This window comes from Canis lupus, chromosome 14 (assembly GCF_048164855.1).
Source record: "Canis lupus baileyi chromosome 14, mCanLup2.hap1, whole genome shotgun sequence".
Taxonomy (NCBI): Eukaryota; Metazoa; Chordata; class Mammalia; order Carnivora; family Canidae; genus Canis; species Canis lupus.
This window is the reverse complement of record NC_132851.1, coordinates 48839692-48866614: the sequence shown is the minus strand read 5'-3', so window position 1 is coordinate 48866614 and position 26923 is coordinate 48839692. Positions and strand designations below refer to the sequence as shown.

General features: G+C 52.6%; 1 protein-coding gene and 1 long non-coding RNA gene across 4 annotated transcripts in view; one reads left to right on the top strand and one right to left on the bottom strand.

The window, feature by feature from the left end:
• The window catches only part of PDGFRA (platelet derived growth factor receptor alpha), a 46013-nt gene extending 39901 nt beyond the window's left edge, over window positions 1–6112 (bottom strand). Inside the window, exon 1 of one of the 3 annotated variants that reach the window (XM_072775080.1) lies at window positions 5939–6112. The gene's annotated coding sequence lies outside the window, so the exon portion shown is untranslated. Of the gene's footprint in view, window positions 1–2124; window positions 2184–4653; window positions 4933–5938 lie in introns of those variants that run through there. The other 2 variants (XM_072775082.1, XM_072775081.1) reach the window with 2 other exon arrangements.
• Window positions 6113–7788: 1676 nt separating this feature from the next.
• LOC140603475 (uncharacterized) lies at window positions 7789–25485 on the top strand. The gene is made up of 3 exons (XR_012006454.1): window positions 7789–7933; window positions 20002–20148; window positions 21759–25485. It is a non-coding gene; the product is annotated as an uncharacterized lncRNA (long non-coding RNA).
• Window positions 25486–26923: the final 1438 nt, after the last annotated feature.

Genomic DNA, 26923 nt, shown 5'->3' with positions numbered 1-26923 from the left:
GCCCAGCCGGGGAGGCCTTCCGACCTGCCCCTCGTCACCTGCATGTTGGAGAGGGAGATCTCGACTCAGGTTCAACGAAGGCCTGACGAATGACCAAGGCCCTGTTGACGTGAACCAATGTTTACGGTCACGCACAACAGAAAAAGAAGTCTGTTTGCAGCCAGTGTTCGTAATGGGTTGCCACCCCCGGCCCCGCACCCAGAAGTGAAGAGCCATGAAGGGCAACTTCATACCCAAAGTCAACATGGCAAGGAAGCTAGAGAGGAAACGGAGCTTGGGCACTTTTTGCAGAAGTGGGAGCACGCTGGCCTTCTCAGAAGGCCGGGAGCCAGCTTCTCGATTGCCAACTGCTCGACGCAGGCACGCGGAGCCGCTGGAGGTTGGATTTCACCCCGCCCTGGCCTGATTAGAGGCCACGGGAGACTCTCTCACAGTCCCCAAAGCCACCGACAACTCCAAGATTCAGATTTCCGAGGTTCGGTTAAATGTCAGCTCGAAGTTAATTCTAACTGTGAAAATTACATACCCTGCTTTCTCCCTGTGACAAAACGTTCCACTCAGTCTCCTAACTTAACCCCCCCTGCAATCCCAACGCCGGCCTACACGGGTGGCGACTTCCCGGAGGGTGTGTTTCCCAGGATCTGCCCCCCACCACAGGCTGCTGTGTTGTTTTGATCTCTCCCTGAGCTCCATCAGACATTCCAGGGATGGGTGGTGGCTGGAGTTTTGTTGTTTTTTTTTTTTTTTTTTTTAACATGGGAGCATTTATGGGACAATCCGAGCTCGTAAACCTTTCTGCTCTTCCTGCACCAGACATTTAGCCACGGAAGACTAAAATGACACTGCCTTTCGGATTGTCACCAAACTGGTGTGACTCCTAAGGAGACAACCCTGGGCGTGCTCTTGAACTCAAGGTCACCAGGCCAGCTCCCCAGCTGCAGAGCGTGGACTCACAAAGCCATATCCGCAGGTGTCCGCCCGGGATTCACGCAGACGGGCCCCGACTGGGGCGGTGGGTCTGCGCTTCCCTCCTTACACGGTTGCAAAGAACGAGCTCGGCCGCACAACCCGACACAAAGGTCCACAAAATAAATGCGATCGGCCCAACGATCCTGGCAGCCTTAGCGTAAAAAGGGAACCTGCCATCATCCTCCACTTGGTCCTGCCGGGCAGAAAAGGCATCCTCCTCGCGCCACGACACGCTTTTTAGAATCTCCGCGAAGCCCGGTCCCGCGGAGGGTCGTTGCAGTTCCCCGGCGCGGCCAGCAGGTGCCAGTGTTGGTCCAAGGACGTGCGTCCCCGGGTCCGCTGAGACGCGGATGCAGCTCTCAGACCTTCTGCGCTAAAATGTCCCAAATCTTAGCTTCCAATCTCTTCCTCCCTTGGATCGTACTTTCAGGCTTCGGGGTGACCTCAGTTCGGACCCCACGGAATGGAAGCCATAGGGCGACGATGCTGTTGCCCCAAACGCTTAGCCGTCCTGGGGACCCCGGGAGAACTCGGCGGGGGGCAGCCAGCAGGCCCGTCGCGGCGAGCGGGTCCGCTGCGGGAGCCCCGAGGGCGGCGCGCGCACCCCGGGGGAGCCCCCGGAGAGGAGGTCGGAGGGTCGGCCCCGGGCTTCGTTTCCCGCGCGGCCTCCCCGCCCCGGGGACGGCGCCCACCTGCAGGAGGGAAGCCACCTGGGGCCGCGCGGGGCGGGGGGGGACCTGGAGCCTGACCTGTTCGCAGGCCATTGTCACCCCCGCGTCACCCGCGCCGCCGCGAACCGCTGGCTGGTTGGAAACGACTGTTCCGTTGCTCAATAGCGCAGACTCGTACAACAGGCAGCCCAGGGGCGACCCTCGCCAGGGGTCGGCGGCCACCCCCAAAGGCGCCCGAGGCCCTACCCCCTCCGCTCGTCCCCCGCTCGGGCACCACGACGCCCCCGGTCCATCCCCGCAGCCCCCCAGCGCCTCCCGAGCCACCCACCCGTGCCCGCTCGCGTCTCCCCGAGGCCCCCGGCGGCCGCAGAGGCGACCCCGGGGCCGGTCCCCCGCGCCCCACGCAGCGCCCCAGCCCCGCGCAGAGCCCGCGGCGCGCGCCCCCGAAGGCCGCCAGAGGGCGCGGCAGCCCCGCGGATCTTACCGGCTCGCGCGCTCGGCTCCGGTCCCCGACAGCGCAGCCGGGCCCCGCAGCTCCACCACCTCGGCGGGGGCGGGTCCGCGCGGCCCCGCCTCCTGCCCCGCCGCGCCCCCCTCCGCCCCCCACCCCCACCCCGGGCGCGAACCCGCGCCGGCCCTTCCCTTCCCGCTCGGTCTCCGGGCTCGGCGGCCACGGCCTCCCGCTCGTGGAGTGTGGCGTCCCTAACTAGGGCCGCCCTCCCGGCCTGGCTGCAGCGGCCGCGGCGCCCCGGGCACGGCGCTGCGCGTTTGCATTGTTTTCGGCGGAGACCCGGGAGGGGGCCGGGCCGGGCGGAGGGACGCGGGCCCGGGGGTTTAGGGTTACAGGCGCGCGCCAGCGCCTCCTACGGGCGCGCAAGCGGCACGGAGGCGGGGGAAGGCCCGGGGCGCGCAGGCTGCGACCCCCCCCCGCTGCCGGGGGCTCCCTTCTGCGCCCCGCCGTCCGGCGCACCCTCGCGCCCCTCGCCTGCGTGTCTCGGGGCACGGGAGGGCTGCAGCTGGCTGGGCGGGGAGCGCCCCAAACCCGAGGTCCCCTTGAGCTACCCCAATCTCTTTTCCCAGCCGATTCCGGGTTCCCTCTTCAGGTTAAAACAAAAGGAAACGCCGCAGAGCCGCTTCGGCCAGCGGCGTGGACCGGCAAAGCCCGGGCCGGAGCGCAGGGGGGACCAGCCACTTGGCCGCAGCCCGCGAACCGCGCGGGGCCTCCCCCCCGCACCCCGACGGCTGGTGCTGCGCGGGGGCCCCGCCGGCCACACTCCAGGGACGCGGAGAGCCGCACCTTTCGGTCCCCGAGCAGGCTTTGGCTCCCCCCCCAGAAGTGCCGCTCGTCCATCGGCAACATGCAACCCGGTCGCAGCTCCCCGCAGGCCAGAGGGCGTCCCACCCTGCGGGGTGTGCAGGAAGGCGCTGGCCACCACGTCCGCAGGACGCGTCCAGGCGCTGCGCGCCGCCCACGGCCGGTCCCCAGGAGGCACAGGACGGGCCCGCCTCGGCGCCAGACGCGTTTGCAGCTGGAAAGCCTGGCCCGATGCTCCTCCCCCTGCACCCCTCCCCAGTCCGCGTCCCGGGAAGAAAGCAGCCCTGGGGCCGGGAGCCGGGGTTCTGCTTTGGGTCCCTCTCGGTCCCCCTAAGGGCTGGTGCGAGGGCCGAGGGTCACCCACCCTCTCCTTCCCGGAGCCTCCCCCCCTACGCCCACCCCGACCTCCTCCTTCTGCCTCCCGCCCCCACCCCCATCCCCGCTGTGGGGACTCACTCGAGCTACGCTTGGGTCGAACCAAAAACCAGACTGTGTGGGAGCCTCGGAGCAGGGACAGCGCGGGGTGTCAAGGCGAGAAAGGACGGGCCCTCGCCTGGCGGGGAGCGAGGCAGGCGGAGAGTGGAAGGAGGAAAACCAAGATAGTGGAAGGAGGAAAGGAAAACTGGGAAGGGATGCGAAGCACAGGCGCCAGGGTCCGAGTGGGAGCGGGTCAGACGCAGGGAAAGGGGTGGGGGGTGTTAAAACCAGAGCCACCAGGGGTGCGGGCGAGGCGCGCCAGCCGGCAGCGCCTGTCCCTCCCTCCAGCAGCCCGGACGCGCGCCGCGCTCGGGGGTGTGGGTCCCGGGAGCCCTGCGCCTGGCTGTCGTGCCCGTGTGCCCCGGATGTCCCCGGCCCTAAAAAAGCTGCCTTAGTTCTGCTCGGGAGCGACTGCGGCGAGACGAGTCGCTCCAAAACGTTGAGCAATTCGGCTGCGGAGCCAAAAAGCCATTTCCCACAGGGCGCAGCCCGGGGCTTTTCCAGGCAGCTGGGCCGGGCTCGGGGCAGTCCGGACCCGCTAAAGGCCATCCAGGCTCCCGCTCGGCGCGGGTCGGCCTCACCCTGGGAGGTGGAGGGAGCGGCCGGCCCTCCCAGGCGCCCGCTCTGCAAGCCCGAGGTCTTCGCAGGGTTAGGGAAGCGGGGAGAGGGACCGGCGCTCCGGCCGCTGGAAGGGCGCGCGGCCAACCCACAGGCAGCCAGCGCCTCTCCCGCTCCGAGGGCTTGGCCAGGACGCTGCAGCTCCCGCACACCTGGCCCGGCGGCCCGGCCCCCGCCCCCGGCCCCCGGCCCCTAGGGCGGCCGTCCTCGGGTCCCTCTGGCTCCCAGCCGGCTGCGACCCTTTCCGACCAGGACCGCTGAGCCCAGTTGCTTCCGAGCCAAGTGGACGCCGCCGGTCCCCCCACCCCGGCGCTGCCGGGGGAGAAGTTAATCTCACGAGCAAAAGCCGATTTCCACGGGGATGGTCGGAGAAGGAGGGAGGGGCGCGAGGAGGGGACCCCCCCCCCCAAGCCGCCCAGGAGGCCGGCGCAGAGAGTGGGGCAGACCCGGGCACTGCGGCCCCAGCAGCGCAGGGCGAGCGCGGGCGGCGAGTGCCACGCATCCCCGCGAGGAAAGGGACACGCGAGCGGGGGGGGTGCGGACCTGGGCTCAGGTGCCCGGCGGGAGGTGGGGAGCACGGTTCGCCTACCATCTTCCTCTTACCTAGGGACCCAGTTTCTCCGTTCCGAGGCGTCCCTAACTTCCCCCAAGAGAAGTTCTACACTTTCCTGGCGATCTTCCTTCTTTCCTTCCTGTGGCCGGGACCGGGCAGCAGAGGAGTCCCGGACTTTGCAAAGGGGAGGGCGGGGGTGTAAGAAAAAAAAAAAAAAAGCAAAAAACCAAAACGATTCCACCGAGGAAAGGGGGCGCGCGCGGAGAGGAGTGGAGGTGGGGACCCCAGCGCACAATGAGGGCCCCTCGGAGCGCGGTTCGAAATTCCTCAAATCCCACTCGCTGGAATGCGAGGCGACGACGACTCCTTCACTCGGGGCCAAATGTGTTTGTCATTACTCCAGACCGCCCGCCCGCCGCCCGCGCCCCCGCACAGGGGCGCACGACCCCCGCGCGCTGCGGGACCGGCGCCCGCTCGCGCTCCCGCCCCGCGGATCCGGCACGCACCCCGCCGGGGTGTCCCCCCCCCACCCCTCGCCCACGCCCGCGCCCCCTCCGCGCGCCTCGCAGCCGCCGCCGCGGTGCTGTGTCTGGCCCCGGCTCGCACCCGGCGCTGCGCCGTCCAGTAATTACGCGCCCTCGGCCGGCGCCAAGCGCCCCCGGCTGGCACCCCAGGTCCGGCCCCGCTCCAGCCGAGCCCTTCACGCCTCCCCTCCTCGCCGCCCGGCGCGCGCCCCACTCGGCGCCCCGCTCCCCCCACCCCACCCCCCACCCAGGGCCCCCGCCGCGCTCCACACCGCCGGCTGCAGCGCTGTCCCGCCAAACCGCGGGCGAGGAATGAAAATACTCATTAAAAACCTGTCGCCTTCCAGGACCTACTGCCAAGAAGAGGGCAAACACCTCTGCCCCCACTCCCAGCATTACTTGGTGCCCGTCCCGGTATACACGAATACCACCCCCCCCCCCAGCCCCAAAAAGAAACCTCAAAAATGTAAGCCTAAAACAAATTTCTTCGGGAGGCTATGGACTTGTTAGAAAAACACTGCTTTTAAAAATAGGCCTGGAAAATGTGTGCTTTTTCTTTTCTTTTCTTTTTTTCTTTTTTTTTTTTTAATCCCTAGACTTTCTAACTCTATGGTTATCTTTCCTCCAAGTGAAGTTTATTCAAAATAAATGACTCTCTGGACACACAGCTGGAATTCCACTCCTTTTTTTTTTTTTTTCTCATCGCCCAAAGTTTGAGTGAAGTTCCTTCACTTCCAGCCCAAAGGGGCCTGCCTGATCAAGGACTTCTCTTAGAAACAAAAAAAATCATTATTTTTTTCTCCTTTCTTACCTTCTCCTCCTATGTCAATTCGTAATGAAAATCCTACATAGGGAGCAAAAAGTGTCCACGGCTTCCAGTCCTCTCTCCTGTAGTCCCCTTCTCTGTTTTTCTCTCTCTAGCTCCAACTGTAATGCGCTCAAAAACCGCGTTTTGTAATTGATTCAATGTTATAGTCCATCCTTCTAAAACTAATCATTTGCTCTAAGTAAATAGCTGTCAGGAAATGAAGCGCCCCCCTCCTTGGCCTCTTCAAAATAAAAGTTTCTCCCGAAGTCCGTGCGCTCTGAGCCTCCACGCATCCAGATTGCGCCTTCGCTCTTCGCTCTTACGCAATCAGGGGGTCCGGCCCCAACCCCCAGACTTCGACAACAACTGGGGGGGGGGGGCGGGGAGAAGCAGACCAGATGGGGTGGGGGTGGTGGAAGGGGGGAGGTGTTGATGCTCTGCCGGGAAAGAGGTCCGTGAAAATACCAACTGCCCATCACTTCCAGAAGGAGTCGGCCTCCTGATTTAGGGGCATAGTCTCCTACGCTGCCCTATTGCTCTGCATGCTCTTGGAAAGAAACACAACTCGCGAAGTTGCAGTTAATGCCCGGGAGGAGTGTACATCTGGAATCGAGAAATGTCCCTTCCGTAGAAACTGCTAGTTAGTTGGGGGGCCGTCCGGAGAGGTCCCCAAGCGGTTGCGTCTTTACAACTTGGGGGTCTTTTAAGGGAAAGTGCCGGGTAGTCGCTGACTCTTTTAATGGTATCAGGCAAACTGTTGGGTCCAGTGGGAAGATGATGGTCTTTGTTTTCGGTTTTGTTTTGTGTTGCTTTGTAAACGGGTTTGAAAGAAGGTGCAAAGACTCGAGGGTCTGCGTAGGTTTGGAACGTTCCCCGACAGAACGACCTTTACTCCCTCGGAGCCACTTACCTTGTCGCGTCTTTGTTTTGGGGGGATGGGGTGGGGCGGGGGGACCCGGGCGAGGTTGCCCTGGCTTCTATCCTGCACACGAAATAAGGCTCAGGGTTGGGCGTTGGGAGGAATCGTCTGCGGCCAACCTGGCCACCTCGGCGTCCCGGGGAAGGTGCACCTCCGCGCACCCCCCTCCCGCCCCCCGCCACAGAGCACGCAGCTTACCGACGCCCTAGGGCTTGAGCTGAACCCCAAATCCTCTGCCCGCCCCCCCCCCCACCCCACGGCGCGAGGCGAGACACGGTACCGGGAGGGCGCGATTCCGCTCGCGGAGGAAAGGGGGCGCTGACGCTCCAGGAACCGGGCTAGGAGGCCGAGTGGGGCGTGCGAGGGACGGAGGGGGAGGGGAGCGCCTTCTCCGGTGGGGTGGAAGGGGTCATTTTTGATCCCCACCCCCTCTCCACCTCCGCACTCTCGGAATGGCCAGGGCGTCCAGGTTGAGCCTGGAACGTCGGACAGCCGTCAGCTCCTCCCGCATCAGCAGGGGGGACAAGGAGCAGCCGGCAGGGGAGGGTCACACAGAAAAGTGTGGGGTCCTGTGCCGCCCCGGGATGGGCTCCTGGGGTGTCCGGCTCGGGAAGACGCCCGGGGCTGGGCCAGGGGCCCCATCCCCACCCCACCCCCCACCCCAGCTCTTCTGCGCGCCCGCCTCTCGTGCATCTTCAGTCCGGGTGACTGCACTGCTCACTATTACTTCCACATGTTCCTTCAGGAAATCATTGAAGGCAAATATATGAACAGCCTCTTGTTCGGAATGCTAACAGGATACCGTAATGCTTGTAGATAATGAACCGGCCCGCGCGGCACCTCCCTCTCCCCCCACCAAAAAAAAAAAAAAATTCAGCGTGCGGAATAATAGGAAAAGGCGGGGGCTGGCTTTCATGCTATTAATAAAGACAAGCTGAGATCTGAGTTTTTATATCAAATACCCCAAAGACGAGGAGGCAAGGTAGAAAGCCTACCCAGGAAGGCCTGCTTTGCTCTGGGAAACTGCCAGCCCAGTCGCGCCGGGGTCTCCTGAACACTGGGCTCCCCGCCCACAAATGGTAACTTCACAGTTCATTTCAGAGATGCTTAAAGGGGCCTGAAAAGCAGGCTGGGCTGGGCTGGGGGGACTGGAGGGGGGTGTCTTCGGGTCGTAACTCCTCTCGACTTGGAAGCATGGAGAATGGATGAGCAAGCGCGCACCCAGTTGTCCTTCTGGTAGTAATTACCTGCCTAATTTGAATGATGCCTTTGTTATGATCATTAACAAACATTTGCTAAAGGTTTCCATGTGTGACATTCCAGAAGGTTTAAAGGACTGGGATGCTGACTCCCGGGATAGCGCACCGGTGGGGGGTGGCGCAGGGAAGCAAATGGTTGGGGGGCGGGGGGCGGGGGACGATTTCGCCGAGTCTGGGCCGAGCAAAGACGGAGCGAGGTCAACATCTGCCTCCCCTGCAAAAGCAAAATAAACCCAGTGGTCGGGAGCCACCTGGGGGCTGGAGGCCCTGGAAAGAGGCGGTTCGTGCCTCGACACCCGTCCTGCCCCGGCAGCCACCACCCACCCGCGCCTCCCACGGCTCATAGGCGGGTTTGAATCCTGCCGTCCGCCCTCCGCCGCGGGTCCGAGCCTTCGGGAGAGGACGGGTCTGCGGCGCGCCGGGCCCGGGCGGGGGGTGGGGGGGGGCAGCCGCGCTCTTCCCTTGTTGTTCTAAGATCTTTCCAGATTGCTCCCTGCGCGCCCGGGGTCCTGGGTGGTCCTGGATGGCCAGGGGCTGGAAGCGCCGCTGGCCAAGGGGACTGCGAGGTCCTTTCTTCACCCACCCACCCCCACCCCCTGCACCCCCACCCCCACCCCCGGCTCCGGCCCCTGGCACCGCGGGGGACCAGGCCACCCGTGCGCGCCCTGGAGTGACTTTCACCGACGTGGAGCTCCCAGCCCGCACCCCGCCTCGTATCTTAACCTCTTGCGTTTCTCCCTTGAGCAATGCTCACGGGGTTAAAAAGGAGGATTTTTTTTTTCCTCCCCAGACCGCGAGTCTTGGGGGCTGCGACCCTCAGGGCGGGAGGCCTAACTCCGGAGTTCGGGGCTGCGCCCAGAGGTCTGGGGAGAGCCGCAGGGGGCACGGCGGTTCTGGCGTGGTGGCCTCGCTCGTCTAGGCCCGCGGGCGACAGAAAAGTGGATGCAAGGGCATCAAAGCCCTGAAGCTGAGCCAGCCATCAAAGAGCGGGCCCCGCAAGCCCTGTACACCCAAGCCAAAACGGCCCCCAAAAACAACAAAATCTCCGCCCCTCCTGCACCCCGGCCTGCTCCAAGGCTCGCCCCGCCGGCCCCCGCTGCTCCGCACCCTGAGCCCCAGCTCCGGCCACACACCTTTGGCTCTCGCGAGGGGGGGTGGGCGTTCCCCGCTGAGCTGGGGGTTTTTGTTTCCTCTCCCTACTCCCCTGCTCTACAGCTCCACCCCCAATTCTGCTTTCCTTGGAGAATTCAGAAGGTCCTTTTGCTTTAGAAGACTTAGGGTTGCAGCGGTTACCATAGCCCTTCGTTGTGCACGTCGCAGTGAAACAAACTTGTGATATTTTTGCCCCCCGCCCCAAAGATGAAGTTGATGGGGTGGGGGCCCATCTCTAGCTTCACAATTTGAAAATGCAAACCGTTTGGCGGTTGGCGAAAGAAAGCGGCTCTAACTACCCCTTCCCCCCCCCCCCCCCCACCTCTTCCGTACTTGCCTGCGCCTGGAAGAGCCGCCTCCCTGGGCCTCGCAAAGGGACCTTCCTAGGGAAGGCTCAGAGGAGGCGTGTGGATGTGGCGCCCAGATGTGGGGTCCCCGCGGAGAGGGCAGGGGAGCGGGGCGGACTCCGCCCTTGCCGCGGGTCTGCCCCAGCCCAGGCTCGGAAACTTGCTCTGAGCCTCTGTGCACGTTCAGGATGCAGAGGCCCAAGTCCTGGCAGCGCAGGAGGAAGGGTTCTCCAAAGGGGTCCGGACTGGCTAAGTGTGTGACTTGGGGTGACGGTTCTCTGTCCAGGACTCCGCTCACACCTCCTCTTCCTTGGCGGCTGCTGGCTAGCTAAGGGGGTAGCGTCTCTTCTGGGTTCCTTGGGTCTTTCTTTCCCCGGACTTGTGTCCAGGGAGAGGTAGGCAGCAGTTTCCTGTGGCTGGAGACGGAGCTGCAAGGTCTCCTAGGGTCCCTAACCGGGCAGCCTGCTTACAGACCTCCCAGAGGACCAGAGACTGGGAACTCTGTTTTGGGGCCCGGCCCAGCCCAGGTGGGCCCACAATCCTCAGAATTGGGAAAAAATGTGGTAGGACTGCACTCCCTCTGGGTCTGGATTTTCAGGATCCTGTTTGAGAGAGCCGAACTTTCTCCATCTCCCAGAATTTGGGGCCTCTTACCCCCCTTGCCTTCTCTTAAGGATTTAGCTTTGGGTTACTTTTAATTTGAAAACCTACGTGAGGGGAAGGAGAGGGAATGAAGAGATTGGGAGGTCTGCTCTTTATTAGGGGCCTGAGCAGCCAGCTTTCCAACACACAGCTGTGGCTTGGGAGGGCTGGCTGCGTGTAGGTCAGCCTGACTGAAGAAAGGGCCTTGTCCTGTGGAAGTCCCAGGAGTACAGCAAGGCTCTGTGATGTTTAAAAAAAAAAAAATCCAGCCGAGGCGTTGTGAAGTGGAAAGCCACTGGGACCTGTGTTCCACAATTGCGTTAAGCATAGCACATAAATTTGAATAGGGGCCCCATTATTTAATCGGGGTGTTATTTAATCCCCAAGGCAACCCTGTAGGTTGTGAGCAAAGTCAGAGGGGTTAAGAAATTGCATAGAGCAGTGCCTCCATCTGCCTCACCGTGTCCTGGAGCCAGGTACAGCTTGATTGGTCAAGACAGGTCATGTTTCTGAGCTTCTGTTTCCTCACCTACACGAATGCGTGTGATGTCTGCATCCCCGGATGTGATGTCTGCATCCCCAGATCGTTGTGCGGATCAGGTGAGATGAGGCATGTGAAGCCCAGGAAAGAGCTAAATAAATGGTATCCTTTTCTCACTTCTTCAGGCTTTTCCACAGACATTGTTACTGTCACATTCATCTCCAGTTCCCTTGGACAGACCTCAAGTGCTGGGGGAAAGCCAGTCTAGCTTTCTCTTTCATATTCTCAAGTAAGGATGGGAGCAGTGGTGTCAGGATTCTGAGCGATTACTCCCCAAAGCCTCAGGCCCTTCTAAAAAAAAAAAAGAAAGAAAGAAAAGAAAAGAAAATGAGCCCCAGGCAAGAGGGCAGGAGGAGGGAGAGCCAGGAAGGGTAAAGAAAGGAATTGAAAATGAGAAGACCTGCCTGGCCTCACCAGCCAGAGGGGCTACACAAGAGCCAGGAAGAAGGAAGGCTGAGGAGGCCTCAGCATGTGGACTTTGGGGTAGGGATCAGTTAGGGAACCCCTTGGTTGTCTTATGGGGCTGTGTACCACACGCCCTGACTTTGAGAGGATGCACCTGGTAGGGCAAGGTGTCCCCAGGCCTGCACCTCAGGCATGGCTACCCTCCCCCACCAGACTTCCCCTCTTTTGCCATTTTTTAATTCATCAAAAACTCATGGTGTGTGCCAATCAGAGTTTCTTCTCAACTTTGGAGAGTGATTCATTGAGTCAAGAAACATTCATTAAGCCTCCTGTCTATGGGCATTAGTGATACGGCAGTAAGCAGAATGGATATGGTCCTTGCCTTCGGGGAAGTGGCTAGAAGATTCTTGTCTGGCCACCCAAGTTTCCCCCATTGTAGCCTCACTGCAGAGCACTGAGAGTGCACCCACTGGGGCAACAATCATTGCTTTGTGAGACTCTTAAGAAGAAGATGGCTAGCGAAGGCACACCGGGCATAGTCTTGAATCGTGGGCCACAGGACCTTCCCAAACTTTCCAGAATGTGTGCAACTGGGATCTCCAGCCTGGGCTGGGAGGCGCTCCAGTTCAATACAAGGCATCCTTACTGAACCTACGATGCCCAAGACTCTGTGCCAAGTGGTGAGGATACAGCCCTGCCTGCAGAGTTTACAGACGGGTTAAACAATCAATCAGTTAAACATACAGTTGCACTACATAGTGCTATACTCAAATTTTAGAGGGGTGCAGTGATGTGGATCACGTAGGAGGAGCCTAACCCAACTTGGGCATCGCAGGGGACTTCTTAGAGGAGAGGGACATCTTTTTGAACCTAAGAGAGAGAACAGTCTCGCTGGCGTGGAATCTCCTGTGCAGGGGCCTGGAGGTGAGAGAGAGAGACCACAAGGTCATCAGAAGTGAAAAAAAAAGCTTGGAATGGCTGGAACATGGAAAGAGCCAGATGGGGGGGAGCAAGAGGGAGGCCAGATCATGGGGCCTTCCAGGCTGTGCTGAGTCTGGACTTCATTGTAGGGAAGCTCCACAATTGGTTCAAGGAAGGACAAGACTGGGGCAGAGTTGGATTTTAGGCCAGATCCTAGAGAAAGGTGCCAGGAGGCAGGGTGGCCTCCCACCTTGGTTTCAACTGGCTGAGGTGGAGGCCTCCATGGCCCCAGGGCTCACAGCAGGGGCGGGGGTGGGGGGGATTGGGAGAAAGTGCATCTGAAAGGAGAAAGTAGAGTGCACACCCTTCCCCTTCCCGACTGAATGGGAGCCCCCGGGGAGAATGGAGTCCCAGGTTTAGGCCCTCGCTGGTGCTGGTGCTCAGGTGGGGGACACAAGGAACACAAAGTTTGGGAGGAAAATGATGAGCCCGGTCTTAAAATGATATGTTGGAAAACGCTTCCGAAGGCAAGAGTCAAACGAGGAGAAAATCCAGGACAGAATTGTGGGTAAAGCGGCATTCTGCGCCACCACCACCCCCACCCCACCCCCACCCCCGGGGGACAGAGAAGAGGCTGAGAAAGAAGAGCCAGGAATCTTTATCTCCTGAATATTCAGGTATCATCTCTGAATCCATACAATGGGTTGTATGGGAGTTAATTGTGAAGCGCTGTCCACACTTACCATCTAAGCTCAGCACTATAAACTGTGGCCAGACATATCGGGTAGTTTTGAATTCAAGTGGTGATACACATTCTTTATGAGAACTTTAATTATTACCAGATTACTGTTTCTGTCATTCACACTCTTAAATACACATTTGTATCCGCGTTTGGAATCAAATCACCCAAAGACCCAAGTGGGGTTGAAGCCAGATCCTTGTCCTAAGGATACTCAAGCGCTAGTGCTAGCTCTCTACCCCTCACTCCTGGCCCCTCACCATGCACCCATGCACTGGAAAGATTGAGGCAGGGCTTACTTTCAGGGACAAAAAAAAAAAAAGTAAGATTTCAGTGACAAAGATTACATATTGTCCCCTAGTAATCATTCTCCCTTCCTTCTCCCCGTAATTAAGCCTCTGATTTTTTTTTCTTCCTGGGACACAACTTTTCTTTCTTGTAGCTAGATCTGGTCATAAAGAAAAAGCTCTGGTCAATGGGACATTGGCAGAAGTCATGGGTGCAGCTGCCAACAAATGTCCTTAATAGTAAAGTGCACATCCTTCTTGACCTGGTCTTTTGGCCAGATGGAAAGCAGACCTATGACTGGCGCTTCAGCAACCATCTTAGACTGTGAGGCAACCTTGAAAATGGAAACCATGCACGATGGTGGAATACATGGAAGGCCCCCTGACCTCCCAAGCTCCAAACACCCTGAAAGACTACCTACTGTCTTCTTGAAAATGTTGGAAAAAAATGAAATCATTAGTCATTCTCATGGAGTCTCTTATTTTGAATTTTTTTGTTCTTGCCAGCCCAGCTTGGTGCTAACAAAATCAGAACGTATTTGTCCATTCTAACTTCAAACACAATCACCTTTGCCCCAAAATGAAAACTGGGGATAGAAGAGCAGAAACACATCACAGCTGCATGACATCCCCATCAAGCCCACCAAGGCTTGGATGTCTCCCTGCTGCCCTGCTCACATGGACAGTATTCCTGGGCGCCTGGGTGGCTCAGCCGGTTAAGCACCTGCCTTTGGCTCAGGTCATGATCTCAGGGTCCTGGGATTGAGTCCTACATGGGGCTCCTTGCTCAGCAGGGAGTCTGCTCCTCCCCCTACCCCTTGCCTTCCCCTTCCCTCTGCTCATGCGCTCTCTTTCAAAAATAAATAAAATCTTTTTAAAAAGGGGGGGAATCTGAGCACAAATGTGTGTGTGTGTGTGTGTGTGCGTGCTACAACGTTCAATTCAGGCATGGTGCTTATTCAACTTTATTTGTCTCTGCATAGTCAGTAATGAAAAGGAGACTCTCAAAGAGACAGGGTATGAATTAGCTCCCTTTCCCCCATCCTTTCTCCTGGTCTCCTATTTTCATTTTTCATTACATTCTTGCTCTTACCCTTCAGGATAGTCTCACAGTCTGCACACTTCTGGCCCTCTCTCTTTGCTGCCTCCAGGTCCTCAACATATTTCCATTCCTGTTTGATTTTTAGGACTCTACAGATACGCTTTCAGAAATCTGAACTTTATGCCCATATTTCCAGGTAATAGAAGCTTCCTGAAAGTAAACATGCAGGGAGGTTAGGGCAACTACCACCTGGCCCCTCTGCCGGCCCATTGAAGCAAGCTTCAGGAGGTCTCTCCTCTCCCTGCCTTCCATCTGCAGCTGCAGATGTGGCATCTGGGGGCTGACCTCAACCCCGCAACTCAGCTATCACTGAGTCTTGCAGCATAAATTCTTTCCGCTCAGAATTCGAGTGAAGGGGGTCCTCATTGACCTAAACTAAGGAGCAAAATCAGCCTCCCCTTAGCTTTTACCTCTCTGGATTCTGTTGGTCAGTTGACAAGTGTTTATCTGACACCCCCTGTGCCAGGCATTGTGCTAGACTCAGGGATGCTGTCATAGAGGAACAAACAAGACCTCTGCACTATGGGCCTCAGCTTCGGGGGGCAGGGGGAGACCAAAGGAAAGCAAACCCAGGCCCTGGTTAAATGGCACATGTGACAAGTGCTCCTCCATCATCCAGTGATGCGGGAGGCTATCACAGGAAGCCAGAGCTGCTCCAAATCCTCAAGGAATAGTCCTCTGAGGAGGTGATATTTAAAGCTGTGAGCAATTCTGAGGAAAGTAGCTATATTCTGCTACATTTTAAAGAGATTTTATTTATTTGACAGAAAAAGAGAGAGAGAGCACAAGCAGAGGGAGAGGGAGAAGCAGACTCCCTGCTGTGCAGGGAGCCCAATGTGGGGCTCGATCCCAGGACCCTGGGAACATGACCTGAGCCGAAGGCAGACGCCTAACTGAGTCACCCACACGCCCCCATTCGGCTTTTATATTTTAAGACATTCAAAAAGTTAGGTCCCGCAAGAAGTATGGGTTTGGGGCAGTTGCAAAGATAGCAAAGCGTACCCTCCTGTTTCTGGAAATGACAGTTTCTAGTGCCCCCCAAGGAACAGTAACGTTCTGATATTGAACCACAGAATGATCGAACACGCTCATCTAAGGGATTGTCCTTGTTCGAAGGAGACACTTGGGTTCCCTTGAGATTGCCTATCATAAAATTTGAATATAACCAAGACAACACCAGATCTGGTCCTTGGGGTGGAGCAGTCTCAGGGAGATAAGAGGAAGGCGTGCTGTCATCCAGCTCCCCGAGCTAATGTTTCACAGGCCGACAATGACAGAACGATTGCCTTTGATTAAAGCACGTTTTCAGTTATCCACTGGGCCCAGAAAGCCGATTAAGAGTTTGCACTACAAAATAAAGAACTCAGGGCCCTTCAAGGATTCCACAAGATATCCCAAGTTCCTCATTGTGTGTGAATGTGGTTAATTATTGTGTTGCTCCCCAAGTGTATTTATGAAATGACTTCACTGCCTGGGAGATGTCTAAATAAATGGTTAACTCGGATTAAAGAAAGAATAAAAACCTCTGAGCTGTCCTGGAGTTCTCCCTGTGCCGGGCTGTGACTTTGAACCACTAGAGGACGCAAGAGGCCAGCTCAGGATCTAAGTCCACTCAGCAAGTCAACATTTGTGTGTAAAAAGAAGCCCAACTGTTCTTGGAGAGGAACCAAGTCAGGGTCTCTCCCTTTCCTAAGACTCCCGTTGCACCCCTAGAAACGGGTTCAGTTCCAGTGCAGCCCTGGGTAGGCTTGAGCTTCGCCTTGAATGTCTGACCCTGCCTGGAGACATCCTCACAGCACTCAGGTTTGTGTGTCAGGGCAAGGGGGAGGGGAGGAGGGTGCATGATGCAATTAAAACTAAACCACTAAGGAGATACAGCCAGTTGCCAACCCCCCACCAGACGTCAGGCTCTGTGCTGGGTCATGTCCACAAGAAAAGTCTGGTGATAGGTGAGAACGTAGAGGCAGAAACATAAAGCCCTGAAAGCACAGGATCAGGGCGTTTTATCCAACCTCACAGGTTGGGGAGCACTTTGTGGGGGCAGTGTCTGAGCTAAGACCTGAGCATGATGAGTAGACTACCCACGGTAGAAAGGGGAGAGATGGGGTCCTTGCAGAGGGAAGGGTTTAAGCAAAGGCGCAGAGGCCAGAGTGGAGACAGAGGAGGTCATGCTGTCCACCAACATCAGGGGCGATAGCCCTTGCCTCTGTGGGCTACTCTAGAGAAGTTTTCAAGGCCCCCAGGCAGGGACTTCACAGAGATCGCTCAGGACCTGAACTGAAATTCAACTCACATCAAAATGCCTAGAATTGGGGATTCCCTGGATGGCTCAGCGGTTTAGCACCTGCCTTTGACCCCAGGTGTGATCCTGGAGACCCAGGATCGAGTCCCACGTCAGGCTCCCTGCATGGAGCCTGCTTCTCCCTCTGCCTGTGTCTCTGCCCCCCTACCCTGTGTCTCTCATGAATAAACAAATAAAATCTCTAAAAAAAAAAAAAATGCCTAGAATTGGCTCCCATAGCAAATAACAGGGCATCCTAACGTTTAGTCTGCATTGATCATTGGAATTCTCAAACATTACAACATAAATTTTACCTGTTGGCAAGGAATACCACGGCACACTTGGCATTCATTACCATAAAACCAGTATTTTGACAGCCGGGCCTGCACTGTGGAGCTACCAGATTGAATTTTCTCAGATTCTCCTATGGAAATCCCCCCTCCAAAACGGGCAGGCATCATGGAAAATATTTCTTATCAAATGGTTTTCTATGGCAGCCCTGTGAACAACCTGATATTATTCCTGTTGGTTAGCCGTGTTATTCCACTGGGGAACAGTAACGCCGATTGAGCCAGAGCGATTTATCCAACTAAAACACGCATGCTTTTATGGCTAGGTCGTGTTACGACAGATACAGATAACACTCGACTGACACAGCTTACATCTTTCAGAAGAATTTTGATAATTGAGATCCAACACTTCTTTCCATTTTAGTCGGATTCAGGCAAGATTATGATGACTTCCAGTCTCTGCATTTAATTCTCTACTGCAATCCCATTTTCTGCTAAATAAGGGTGCGATTGCGTGGTTTTATTTGTAAAAACACACAAAAGCCTACTTAAGACACGTTTCAGTATAACTTGTGATAATCAGAGACACACCAGACTGTCAGCCATGCAAAAGGTGAAGAATAACTTATATATAAATTCTGTCCAAGATCCGCGTGAGCCATCTGAATTTTCCAGTGACGGAATCTGGAGTCCCCTTGACAACTCTGGCACATGCAACTGCTGTTGCTGTAGGTCTCAAGCAGGGTAAGCATCAGCAATTCATGTGGTGTAACCTAATACCTAGCCTACTGAACTACTTTATTATTGCAGGTAAAAATTTCACATTATATGTTTATTCTCCACACTTAAAAAATGATTTGTCTGAGGCGCCTGGGTGGCTCAGCCTGTTAAGCGTCTGCCTTCAGCTCGGGTCATAATCTCAGGGTCCTGGAATAGAGCCCAGGACATCTGGCTCCCTGCTCAGCTGGGAGTCTGCTTCTCCCTCTGCCTCTGCCCCTGCCCCAACCCCTGCTCATGCATGTGTGAGTGTGCACGCTCTCGCTCTCAAATAAATAAGAAAGACAATCTTAAAAAAAATAATAATTTGTCTATGACTGTGGAGTTGAATCTTTTAAGTTTTGTGCTGGCATTGAAATGAGATTGAATGTATTTCCAAATAAAAGACGATCTAAAACTGCAGACTCACACTTCAGATAGTGGTTATCTATCTTATCTGCCCGAGTGTTGTCTGCTTTCCCTCAAGCCACCAATAAAATCTGAGAAAGTGGAATTGGCTGTTCAAGAGTTCCCTGCTCCCACCCCACCTGGTCGACCGGGGAGGAGCTTGTCTGCTGGATGCTGCTTAATACTTGGTCTTTGAGCGCAGAGTTGCCACGACACTTGGTTCATATGCACGGTCCTCTCCCTGACCATCGTAAGAATCATTCTAAGCTGTGACAGAGAGCTCATCCTCATGTCACTGTCACTTCCTACCATCCAGAGGACAAAGGCCAGTCATGTCTACATATGACCTGAAGGACACATGAAAGACATTGCAATTATTTGGATACTTTTGAATCCGGACCGACCCCTGGAAGTACAGGTCACTCCATTAATTTCAGTTTTTCTCTTCCATTTTCCACGAGCTCATACTCCTATGCCATTCGACACCTTCCAAGAGTGTTTCTGGATGTGCAAGCTCATCCGGTGTCCCTCACAGCCATGAGCGTAAGGGCAGCGACGCAGACAGCGGATAGGACAGATACTGACTTGGACAAGCCATCATTCTCAGGTGCGGGGGGAGACTGGGTGCCCTCCTGGCCCCCAGCAATGATCTCCCCCCGACCATCATGCTCTTTGCAGTTAGGATAATGGGGTTAGAGTTGCGGATCAAGGAACTCAGAAGTAAAATGTGTGTTTTTCCTCCTGTAATCTGAGTGGGGTAGGTTTTCACGTTTCCTATGCCTTTTTTCCTAGGACTATTGTTCACGCTATATAAATGCCACAAAATTCAAAAGGCACGTTAAATACGTGCAAGGCTGGGTGCTAGGTGGCCAGGAAGAGACACTGTAGAAATGACAAGAAATAGCTATTTCCCAGAAGTTTAAAATCTATTTGTTAAGAAGCAAACATTAGCATATGAACAAATGCAGCCAACCAGTCACTCAGCGCCTGGGAATGGCCCTTGGACCCAATGGGAACAATGGGGATTTTTGTAGGAAGCAAGATTTAGGCTGTGACCAGGTCAGGATTCAACTGATCCATCTCAAGCCACTCCTCTAAACCAGATCCCATCCTGTATTCTTTCACTTGTTGACATCACAGTCCTGAGGGTATCTCACACGTGGGCATTATCCTTGACTAGCCCTCTCCTTCCCCATCTGAATCTGTTCAATCCCTAAGACCTTCATTTTTTTTTAAGATTTTATTTATTTATTCGTGAGAGAGAGAGAGAGAGAGAGACAGAGAGAGAGAGAGAGAGAGAAGCAGAGACACAGGCAGAGGGAGAAGCAGGCTCCATGACTCTATCCCGGCCCAGGATCATGCCCTGAGCTGAAGGCAGATGCTCAACCGCTGAGCCCCCCAGGCGTCCCTCCCTAAGACCTTCAGATTGATCTTCCAATCTTCTTGGCCCCACCTCTTCCTTTCCTCCCTTCTTGCCTCCAGCACCCAATTTCAAGTCCTCAGTATCTCTCCTCCAGACTGATCACAGCCCCCCAACTGCTAACCCCAACTCCAAAAAGATCAAGTTCCAGAACCCTTGGCACAGCCTGTAAGCCCACCATAAAGGGTCCTGGCTGCCTCCCCAGCCTCGCCCTGATGTGACACCTCTGCCTGCGTCCAGCAGCTTCAGCATTACAGGCTCTCAGTGCCCCATTGTTTGGGTCAGACCCTAGACAACTCAGAACGCACTCCTACTTTCCTCCTCTCTTCGCATTCTCTGGTTCGTATTTGGCTTCCTTTCCTTTTATTCCTAGAAAAAGTCTTTAATGGCAGCTATCTATGACCTAAGGGGAGGAGATGGGAACTTTCTACTTTCTGGTGAAAAAAAAGAATAGGATATCTTTGTTGCCTTCCTGGTGGCAGAGGTTGCCTTATAAGATCCAGAGCTAAGAGAGTGGGGAGCAGTTGGAGACAGCAAAATCCTAGGAAGGAATGTTCTCATTCTGAATAAGAATGTCCCCTCTTTTTCTGTCCACAGACTCTATCTCAGGTCTGGCAAGGCTGTAGGTGTTCTGAGTCATTTTGACCTTCTCCACTTCCCCTGAGATCAACCTTGTACCAATGGAGCTGCTAGGAAGCCTTGATTTACAAACTATGGATTTGCCCCCCGTCTTTTCCATCTCAGGTAATGATGCCATCATCTTCTCAGTCCCCAAGCCCCACATCTAGATGTCTTCTTTGTTCTTCCTTCTCCCTAACCCCCCATATTCAGGCCATTAACAAGTTTCATTGATTTTACCTCCCAGGAAAATTTAAAATCTATCCCTTCCTCTCCCTCTCCTCTGTGCCAATCCCCCTGGTGCCAAGAGGTTCCTCTCACCGGGAGTCACCTTCCAGTTGCTTCTTTACATCTACTCTTGCCAACTGTCAATCATTCTCCACACAGCACTCAGGGTGCTCGTTCTAAAATGTAGACATACTTTTTATGTAAGTCAAATAGATATTGTTGAAATATAACATATATACAAAAAGAACACAAACTATAGTGTATAATTCAGTGATTTTATGTACAATGAACACACTCATGACCAGTATCCCAGACATCTTCTCATGCCATTTCTACAAGAGCCTCTTCCAAGGTTACCCAGTGTCCTAATTTCCAACATCGTAGATTGGTATTTGCCTGCTTTAAAGTTTTATCATTGAATCATAGATTCAATATGAATCATAGATAAATAGCATCACACAGGGTGTACTCTTCTGTGTCTGACTCCTTCCAGTCAGCATTTTGTTCATGAAATTCATCCACGTGTTGCCTGTAATTGCAGTTTGTTTATTCTAATTTCTGGGAAGTAGTCCATTGTATGAATTCACAATTTATTTGACCATTCTATTGTTGTTGGATACGTGAATAGTTTCCAGCTTTTAGCGATCAAGAATAATACTGCTATAAACATCCTGATGCCTGTCTTTTGGTGAGCCTGTGAATGCACTTCTGTTGGCAATATACCTAGGAGTGGAGTTGCTGGGTCATGCAATGTGCACGCTTTAGTACATACTGCCAATTTCCCAAGTAATTGTACCAATTTATGCTCTCATTAACAACGTGTGAATGTTCCATTTGCTTTGTATCTTTGCCAACTCTTTGTCTATTTACTTATTTTAAATATTTTATTTATTTGAGAGAGAACCCAAGAGGGCGGGAAGGGCAGAGGGAGAGGAAGAAGCAGACTCCCTACTGAGCAGGGACCCTCCCCCCCAACGTGGGGATCCATCCCAGGACCCCAGGATCATGACCTTAGCTCAAGGCAGATGATTAACTGACTAAGCCACCCAGGCGCTCTATCTTTTTAATTTTAGTCCTTGTCATGGACAGTGTGCTTTCATAAGTCTGATCAATGTCCTTCCTACTTAATGACCTTCAATGACTTATAGATGAATTTAAAACAAAATCCAGACTATTAAAGGTGGCCCTGCCTAGCCCTCCAATGTCACCCTTTATCACTCTCTTCCTCTTTCTACACTGGTTGGAAAATCTGTCAAGCTCTTTCCCACCTCTGGACCTGCACACACCTCTTCCTTAGCCTGGGAAAAGTTCCTTCTGTCCCACCCTCTCTCCCACCCTTCCTATCTCTTAACAACTTAACATATGCTAAGTCTGTCCTGAGGAGAACCCTAATCACTCCCTCCTGTACTTCCCTTCACGGAACTAATCCCACAGCACTTTATCACAGTTTGTGGTTACATATTTCTCTTTCTTTCTTTTTTTCTTCTTCTGTTTGTTTCTCTACCTAGGTACCTGGAAAACACTTGGCCAGAAGTGGACAGACCGAGAACCTAAGGGATGAAGCAGCAGCTTAGACAAGAAGCCCAGAGCTTGTCTATGAGCAAGGACTCTCTGGGGAAAAAAGCAGAATCATAGTTAATCCAAAGAGGTTTTCTTTTTTTTTTTTTTTTTTTTTTTTATTTTAATTTTTATTTATTTATGATAATCACAGAGAGAGAGAGACAGAGACACAGGCAGAGGGAGAAGCAGGCTCCATGCACTGGGAGCCTGATGTGGGATTCGATCCCGGGTCTCCAGGATCACGCCATGGGCCAAAGGCAGACGCCAAACCGCTGCGCCACCCAGGGATCCCCCAAAGAGGTTTTCTGAAGGAAGAAATGTTGTAGTTCCTGGGGGAAGGTCTGAGTATTCCAGGAAATGAATTTTTTTTTGAAGATTTTATTTATTTGTTAGAGAGAGAAAGAGAGAGAGAGCATAAGCACAGAGAGAGAAGGAGAAGCAGACTCCCTGCTGAGCAGAGAGCCCAATGAGAGGTTGGTTCCCAGGACCCTGAGACCATGACCTAAGTCGAAGGCAGATGCCCAACTGACTGAGCCATCCAGGCACCCTTAGGAAATGAATTTTTTAATAATCAAGTCACCTTCTATATCCCCAGGAAGCACTCTAATGTCCTCCAAGAGGATTGCCCTTTTCTGAGGCCCTAAATCATTCCTAGGGGGTGATGTAGGTGTTGGGGTCAGCTGGCTCGGATCCTAAAGCCTATGACTTTAGAGTGAGAAAGAATATGCTTCAAATAGTCCACCATTTCAATAACAATTTGGACGGAACTTGATAATGTGAAAAGTAATGTTTCTGGCAAGAATTTTAAGAATGCATTAATTATTATAAGCTGGTAATTTTGTGAATTTTGTGCATTTCTTAAATATGTTCAGCCCCCCCTTGTGCTAACCTGATTTTCCTCTGTTGTCTATTCCATCAAATAGCACCCACTTGACAACTGCTGCTGTATCTTTCCTACTGGCCTAGAGAGTCTCTGTGTGTGAGTAGGATAGAAAAATACAGATGAGAACAAAAGTAGGATTTATTGTCGTTTTCATCTAAAATGCCCTATTAACTTCCAGATAATTGGAAGGCATTCATCCTCCATGACATATGCATTTAAAAGGTTTACTTTGGCTCCAGTAATCCTACTGATTTAGCCACAAGACTCTGTCCAGTAACGAGCTTTGTGGTCAACGTAACTTCATGCCCTACAAATGTGCGTTTCTGTGGGGGCACGTGGTATGCAAAATCAAATGTCATTTTGTTATGTAAAATATCTAACTTCAGGAAAAGAGAAGTGGGGTGTAGATCACAGCAGTAAAACCCTGGAGGGTCTCCTAGGTGCTCAGGATACAGAGATTTCCAGCATGTACATTTAATGGGGGCCATTGCAGTCAAATGTACTACGTGGGGTACAGCAGGGGACTGTAGTTGATGTAGGAGTCCAGTGGAGGAATTGACTCCAGAATTGCAGGGTGTGGTGGGGACTGTCAGAGACTCTAGGACGCTATTCTCTCTTGCTTGATATTCCCTTCCCCTGTGTTTCAAAATTCAACTCAAAGCCGGTCCTCAGAGACACCTTCTCAATCTCTTGGCTGGAATGTTCCTATAGGGGTTTTCTTACCCCTTTCTGAAGATTACACTTGTGTGCCTGCTATGTGCACACCCTTAGCAGGGGCAATCTAAGGGAGGAGTCAGGAGTGTGGACTGGGGTCAGACAGCCCAGATTGGAATCTTGTCAGGTGCTTGCTGTCTGTGACATCTTACTCAACTGATGTCATCTGTGTGAAGATTGTAAGAGTTCCTAGGTACCGCCAGACATGTAGTAAGTGCTCAGTTAGGGTTCTGTTATTATCTGATGAACATTTTGCCTCTTTCATCCCATTTTAAATTCCTTAGAAGCAGGTACCTATGATATTCATCTTTGTGTCCTCCCCTCAGGCCCCAACTTTTCTCCACTCTATCAGGAGTCTAAAATGGTCCCTTGTGCATTTCAAGTGCCAAAAATAACGTTTGCTATGGTTGATCAAGGTCTACCAGGTACCACGTGGGTCAAATTTGAGTTCCTCTTGGAGATCATTCTTAAAATGCATACAACGCATCACTGACATCAAATGCTTACTTACGTATATGGTGTTGCCAGATAACGACATCTGATACTTACTGAGCACATACTACATGCCAGGCACTTGACTGAGCATGCTACACAAGGTGTGTCGCTTACATCACACTTAAACCTAGAAGGCACTTTTGTAGTCTTACAGGAGGCCTGAAAAATTGCCATCCCCCCCGTTTTCCTGGCACCGAAAACAAAATAGCATCAATAAAATTAAAATTTCTATTATCTAAATACAACACACTTAGATTATATACTATTTCAAAGCCATTTCTTTCTGCAAACTTGCTATAATTGCAGTGGCATTGTACTTCTCTATGTTATAATTCTAAAATTACCATGTGCATGGAGGGGAGATTCCTTTGTACCTTCATAATAGGAGATTTTTCCACCACTCTCGAGAGTACACATACACAAATGCACAGTCAGCTACGTTGTTAGAATATATTGTACAGGTCAAACCATAATTAAAATAATTATTATTTACATAGCACCGTAAATGTATCCACTCATTGAGTCATAATCACAGTGGTGCGAGACAGAAAACAGCAATTATATAATCTAGTCAACCCCAGTAAATGTATGTCAGCCAAGATCCCAGCAGAGATCGGAGAATTAACTTCAAGCAAAAATAACAGGCATATGGAATCACCCTCTGTTCTCAGGTTTCCATTCTCTTCACTATACTGTGTTTTTCATTTCTCCATTCATTTGCTCATGCACTAATTCATTCATTCATTCAACAAATGTAGTTACTACGTTGTTTACCATGAGACAGCCAGGCCCTTTGCTAGGAACAAATATCTAGAGGAATAAGCAAAGGTCTTTGCCTCCAAGGGGTTTTCAGCTCCTGAAAGAAAACCAAAAAACAAAAACAAAGATGAGTATGCTCAGTGTCTGCCCTTTTGAGATTTACAATCAAATGGGAGTCCCTTGCATATATGCAAATAACTCCGGTATAAGTTACCGTGTGAAATGATAATTACTGGCAATAATGGAATTCTTACTACATGTGAGACACTAATGCTAGAGCTTCACACATGTTATTTTATTTATCCCTCCCCCCAGCAGATTATTAGGTAGGGATTCTTATTTTTTTATTACATTAGTTTCAGATGTGCATCATAGTGATGCAACGTTTTTATACATTATGAAATGATCCCCACAAGAAGTCTAGTTACTATCTGTCCTTATTGCAATATTATTGATGATATCCCCTTTGCTGTATGTTACATCCTTGTGACTTACTTATTTTAAAAGTGGAAATTTATACCTCTTAATACCATTCCCCGTTTCCCCTGCTCCCCCCAAACCACCCCCCAAACCCCAACCAACAGTTTGTTTCCTGAATCTACAAATCTGTTTCGTGTGTTCGTTTGCTTTGTTCTTTAAACTCCACATGTAAATGAAATCATATGGTATTTGTCTGTCCCTTATTTCTGTTAGCGTAATACCCTCTAGTTCCATCCATATTGTTGCAAATGGCAAGATTTCATTCTTTTTGACTGGTGAGTAATATTCCATTGTATATGTATTGTATCTTCTTTACTCATTCATTAGTCGATAGACAGTTTGCTTCTGTGCCTTGGCTATTGTAAATAAAGTCACAATGAACGTAAGGCTGTATATAGCTCTTCAAATCAGTGTTTTCATTCTCTTCCAGTAAATACTGAGTAGAATTGCCAGTCAGAAATAATCATTATTATTTATTTCACTATTACTGAAGATGAGGCCTGGAGACATGAAGTCTCAAACAGCTTCCACCTTCCCCAGCTCCTTGCCTCTTAACCATTTAATGGTGCACCAGGCATGTATTGGGGCCCCTTTGAAGTGACTCACCAAAGGCTCAAAAATACACAGGGTGCAAACCCAAACAGCATCTTGCTGGAGAGGGGGGGCTCCAGAATCTACTCCTGGACGTGTCTCCTATCTCAGCCACTGCTCTGGGCAATGTCCCCACTGCAATTCTTTCCCCTACTCAGCAGCCCTGCCTAGAATGATCCCAGAGCTTGGTATCAGTGTGATTCAGGAAGCTGCAATTACCAAAACGCATTCTTACCCCCAACTATTTTCTTCTCCCCTCTGCCCCACCCTCCTCCCATATCTCACTTTGAGTGCTTACTTTCAGACAATTACATTGTGTCTGATAAACTGTCTTCTGAGGGCCAAAGTGTCTCCCACCCCCCAAAGTGCAAAGTGGTTTTCTGAAGCCTCTCTCCTTAGACTGGAAACACACACACACACACACACACAGCTCAATCTCTCCCTGGGCGTCTGCTCCAAGGTAGTTAGTGACAGTGGGCATATTTCAACATTGGAATGGCTCCTAATTATGAGGCTTCCTCCTCTCTCTTCTTTGGTACCACCTCTCTTTGCTGAGGAGGCGGTGGGTGGAAGACTGCTCAACTGTGTCTTGAGCTGGGCCGTTCTTGGCAATCTCTGCACTGGTGGAGCTTGCCCATGGCACTTCTTGCCAAGGCTGTTTGGCTTCCTTATTCTCTGAGGATGAGAAGAAAGGACAGTGATGGTTGGACAGTGGACAAGCTCTCTGTCCATCACCTTCATACTCACAGATGGAATCGCAGGAGGTAATAGAGGAGGAGAACATGAGGTGGCAAGGGACTCATAGATCCTTGCTTCAACCATTTTCATACCCCTTACTTGAGCCTAGACCTCGCTCTCAAACCTTATTCGCTGATTTCCAGTTCCAAAGGTAAGGGCAGTCAAGGTGACATCATACTAATTCTTCGTGGGTAGCCCGGTAATTGTTTCTGACGCTTACCCATGATGGTGAAAGGACTCTGATGGCTGTCAGCAAATATGAAATAGAATGTGGATGACTGAGTAGCACTTTTTTGCTGTTGGTCTTTATGTAACCACTGATTAACTGGTAGGAAAATTGTGGAATGATGCTTCTGCCCTCATTTAAATTCTCTCCCGGTAGGAGACCTACTATTACAACCCCTGCTATGAGTAGCCAGCATGCACTCGTTCTCACTACTCGGTTCCACAATA